At 41.9% G+C, this 5,284-nt stretch overlaps 1 long non-coding RNA gene across 1 annotated transcript in view; it reads left to right on the top strand.

Annotated features, from left to right (window-relative positions):
- Window positions 1-709: 709 nt before the first annotated feature.
- LOC102386450 overlaps window positions 710-5,284 on the top strand; it is a 103,894-nt gene continuing 99,319 nt past the window's right edge. Inside the window, exon 1 of the long non-coding RNA XR_324746.1 lies at window positions 710-796. This is a non-coding gene — a long non-coding RNA (uncharacterized LOC102386450). The remainder of the gene's footprint in view (window positions 797-5,284) is intronic.

Raw genomic sequence — 5,284 nt, 5'->3', positions numbered from 1 at the left:
ACCTTAGTGCCTAAATTTCACTTAAGTCTAATTTAGGAACATACAAGAATTACCATATTTCTTGCATTCGGCACACTAAAGATTAAGGTACATACCTTGTTTCTGAAAGGCAGAATGGAAAAAAAATATTTCCTTGTAGTGAGTAACTGGGTAGGAGTAGCTGAGATGCAAAGACTGCTTGTTCTGCTCCCTGTGTAACCCTGGAGCCAGTGGGTCCCAATAAAAAAAAAAAAAAAATCAAGGTAGATCATAGGAAAGTAGGGCTGAAAGAAACCTCACAAGATCATCTAGTCCATCCCCTGCTCACAGCACTATCATTCCCATTCTCATTTAGTTTAACTCTTGTCTTGACAAGCTGGGCTTCCTCTATCTTTGCTACTACTTCAGAACTTGTAGCATATACTTATTCCCACTGCAGTAGAGACAGGTTTCTAATCTCCTAGTAATGTTCATTCAACTGCTCACACAGAAAATGTCTCCTTTTGAGAAGATAAGAGCCACACACTAACTAAGCAGACTTGGTTTCCTAAGTGCAATCCAATTCTACCCTGCTCGAGTGTCATTCCCAGAACAAGCGCCACCTGCAACAAGCCCAGAGCAATGCCCTGGTCCCAGCAGCGCTAAGTGAGGCAATCAGGGAAGCCACAGGCAGCAAGCTCTACTCCTTCCAGACCTTAGAAGCCAGGCTCAGCCTTCTGTCTCTGGTTTTCTAATCTGCACTTCTGGTTATGATTTTGGTTCCTTGCTTGTGATTCTAGTTTGACCTTCAGCTGTGGTTTTTGGCTTCTGATCCCAGGTATGTCTTAGTTTACCTTATCTCTTGCTTCAGCTTCTGGCCCTTGCTTATCCTGACTTCAGCTATGGTTTTTAAATACAGTTCTATACCTGACTCCTCCAGACCCTAACTTTCAGGAGAACCAGTCTAGATTATACTTGTGCTTTGGGTAACTAAGCCCTAGGTTAGACAGTCCACATTCTAGTTATCCTTTGTGTGATTTTGTTATTGTTGTGGGTTGTTTTTTTTTAAATGTTTGAAGAATGTCAAGTGAAATGTTCCAAAGTTTCACTTAAAAATATTGTGAGCTTTCATCTGAACTCTAGAAACAAGGGAATGTCAAAGTGCTCAAATTTATATTGCAGTTAGGCAAGACAAGCAAAAAAAATAGTGAATTTTAAACTGTCCGATTAGTAATCCCTTCTCCATTCAATTGTTCATTCTGGAACATTTTATCTATTGTGATAACACATATTCATTAGTTCTCTCATTGCCATAAACTCTGCCTGGATAGAAAAGATTTGGCACGTGTCGGCATATGTAAAGACATTCAGAAGAAAATATGCCATAATGGTGTCTGTAATTTGTAATAGCAACAGTGTGTGGGATTTTTTGTGGGAGTTGGGCTGCTCAAAAAGAGACTTTCCTTTGGATGGAAAAAATAAAATAAAAGCGCTCTTTGTTTTTTGGATTTTTATAAAATGGTAAGAGATTTAATTTCTTGGAATATTTGGTGCCACACTTTGTTTTCAGGGGTCATCTTCACCATTCTCCATTTATGGGAATTTGGGTAATTTTGCAGATGCATGAGTTTTCTCTTCCCCCCCCCCCCATAGTGTGTGCTTTTGCATGTACATGTACACATGCATGTGCAAAGACCAAGAAAAAGACCAACATAAGGTAAACTCTGACTTGGTTATCGGAATAGCCATTGTTTACGGCGCAAAATAATGTTGACTAGATTAGTTCTATCTATATTGGTTCTTAATACTGTATGGAAATGTAACAAACCTTGTTCAGGTATCTCATCAGGTCTCTATGGGATGACAGTGGATCAAGTTGCTGAAACTTCTTCCCAAAACACTGCTGGCTTTGGCAATATGATATTTGACTAAAGTCAATTAAACTGGAGGAGATAAACTGCAGTCCAAAAGAAAGATAACATTAGATAACCAATGCATTTTCCAAGCAATTCATTTAGAATGCTCCCAAGCTTATCTTCCTCTGTTTAGTATGCAAACTGTATGTGATACTAATGAACACAACACAGATTATTTATTCACTTAATCAATTGGTTTCAAACTTTTGAGTGACAAGTTTACTTAAGTTAATTGAACATATAACTAACTTTGTCAAATTCAATCCAAGTATAAACAAGTACAACTCCTGTGCCCCATAACACTAGATTCTAGAGTAGTGCCACTATAGATGATGTTAAATTTATTAAAAGTCTTTCCCATGACAATCCAAAAATTAAATAATTTACCACTTTAAAAAAAAATTCCAACCACTAAGCTATCTTTCATTAAAATATAGGTAGCAATCGGAAGAATGCACAAATAGGTATGTATATTCAAACTTCACTTCCTAAAAACAAATTGTTTCTACATTATAACACTTTATCGGTAGAAGTACAGTGCTTCTGGCGGTTACATAGAATTTATTGTTGCTGAGATTTAAGAGAAAATGCTAATTATGTATAAATTATGATTATCTTGAAATGCAAAATCTTCCAAACATCATTCACAGAATTGATTCGCATATGGAAAAAAACCTGAACTACAGATGTGTGTGGGGGTGGGGAAAAATACTGCCTACATTGCAAACCAAAGTCCTGAAAAATAAAATTTAATTATGATTTCTTTACTGGTAAGAAAGTAAACAAAAAACCTGTTTTTATGCTTTTGTGTTTTTGTGTTGGGGTTTGGGGGCATTGGAAACAGGCATTAGTGATACATAGAGGGTGCACGCGAGTGCATGTGCAACCCCTGAAATAGGCCGCAGGCAGTGCCTGTGGGTGGTCACCACTTGTCCCCCTCACTGCCAGCTAGTCGCTGACCTCTGGTAACCTCTGGCCACCACTCCCCTCACCGCCAACACTGCTGCAGCCACTTGTGGGTGGTCCCCACTTGGCCAGCATTTGCTGATGCCATGCCACTGCCCTTCCCATCTGCGGGCAGTCACTGTGCCCTTCCCCCCCCCCCCCCCCCCCCCTGGAAGGCATGAAGCATTCATGGGAATAGGGTTAACATTGTGATCTGCCATTCAGGCATAGCATTTTTCAATGGTAGTAGGTTATCCCTCCCCCTTCATCTCCCAGAGTAAATGTTGAGTATATAAAGGAATATTTCATTCTTTTTTTGCTTGCTTTATTTGGAATTATCACATGAGGGGTGGAAGGGAAGGAAAGAGTCATCTATTCAAGTGGCTCAACTAGATGCTGGATTTGCTCTTCCTAAACTATTCTAGACAGATGTCTATCCAGCCTCCTTTTAAAAAGCTCTAATGATATACATTCTACAACTGTTCTATTTTTTTTCTCAGCCCTTGTTTCCAGTGTTTCTCATTTATTCATGCTATTCCTTAAATGGAATAGCATGAATAAATCACTGTTGATCCAGACCTAGCCATTTAAAAGATGTGTTGGGTTTTTTTTAGGGTTTTGTTGTTAATGCATAAAGATAGCCTATACACATGCATCAGTGCAGTCTGGTTGTATATTAGTGTAAATGTAAATGAGATGTATATCATACCCCGTACCAGTTTAAGTCATTCCATTCTGAGTGAAATTATCCCTTAGTAAATCATGGGTAAATGTACACCTGTTTACAGATTGTGTGTCTGCAGCACTAATCAATTTTATTCTAGTGTAGCCTTTTCCTCAGTGCAAATGCCTACTGGGTAGTAGCTCTGTGCAAAGCAGCAAGAATTTGCTTTGGACTCAGCCAATTTGAAGGCCAGTGATTAGATTTGGAGATTCGAATCACTGTCCTGATTCTATTCAGCTGAATTGGATCTGAAAGATTCCTCCATAGACTAACAGGCAGCTGACACAGCTGCCTCCAGCTGGTAAGTCTGGGGTTGGGAAAGAAAGGGGCATGGAGGAGGGAGGGATTGGGGCTGGGACAAGCTGCCCAGCTGGGGCAGGGGGCCATGGAATGTGGGTGCAGCAGCACTGGGAGCGGGGCCTGTGCCCTGCTGCCACTTGCCCAGCTGGGGTGGGGGGCTGAGATGCGGGCTGAGCAAACAGAGGCAGTTTCCCCCACCCCCATGCCGGCTGCTGTGGCACACTGATGGGGTGCGGCAGCACTGGAAGTGAGGGCTCTGCCCTGCTGCTTACCCTCTTCTGTCTGGAGTGAGCTGCAGCAGCAGGGCAGAACCCCTTTTCCCAGCACTGCCACACCCACATCAGTGCTGGGAGAGGGGATTCCACCCTGCAGCCACTTGCCAGCCAGGGCAGAGTCGGGGGGCATTGCTTCTGCTTACCAGCCAGCACAGGGACATGGGCGGGGGAGGTGGAACTGCTGCTGCTTGCCAGACGGCATGGGTAGGGCACAGGATACAGGCTCATCAGCATTGGGAGTGGGGCCTCTGCCCTGTGGCTGCTTGTCCAGCTGGGGCAGAGGGGTGTGGGATGTGGGCACGGCAGCGCTGGGAATGGTGGCTATGCTATGCTGCTGCTTGCCCCCTTCTAGGTGGAGCAAGCATTTACCTTCTGTGCCTGACGTGTGCGTGTGTCCCCTTAGTTGAACTTCTTTAAATGTTAGGTTCTGATTCAACACTGCCTTGTGAGTGGATACACCTCTGCAATAGTACTTCAGCTCTTAAGTCTGAAGGACTCTGTTCAGGTGCAGGCATCTGCCTTAGCAGAGCTCACTGCAGGATCAGTCTGCATTTGGATTTTATGGAGGTGAATTTCTATGCCTGAGAAGCTTCTTGCAAGAATTTCTAGGAGGGTTACAATAAAAGCATAATTTTAAGTTCTGTATTGGTTGCCACAATGGTGTAGAGACAGATTTTCTTCAGAAGAAAATTAAAAATAAAACTGTCTAATATGTAAAATCTCCAAAGGATTCTCTGTCCTCCATGCAACTTGTGTTTACCTGTGTGATACAATTTTTACTTAAGCAGAATACAAATGGAAAAGAACATTACAGAATGGGGCTTGCTTAGCCACATCAAATAGATTGTATTGTTTCCCTTGAATAATTCAGAGCAGTTCCCTAAATTAACAAGCAAAGGAGAGGAAAATAATGCAACAGGACTATAGGAAATTATTTTATACTGGATACATAGTACTAAGTCTAGGATTATCAAATGACTGTCTTGCATTATTACAATAAATATTCACAGTGCATAGAGATTGCCATCTACAAAGAGTGCTGGCAATGACAGCTACTGCAGTGATTCACAGCAGTGTGCCTTAAATATAAAATTTGGAAAGCAGATAATAACTTGGTTGGAAATCCCCTTTGCTGATGAATATGGTGCTTAGTTCACTTTCCTGCT

Source organism: Alligator sinensis, unplaced genomic scaffold (assembly GCF_000455745.1).
Source record: "Alligator sinensis unplaced genomic scaffold, ASM45574v1 scaffold834_2, whole genome shotgun sequence".
Lineage (NCBI taxonomy): Eukaryota > Metazoa > Chordata > Crocodylia > Alligatoridae > Alligator > Alligator sinensis.
Note: the sequence above shows the minus strand (reverse complement) of the source record. Positions and strands in the feature narration are given on the sequence as shown.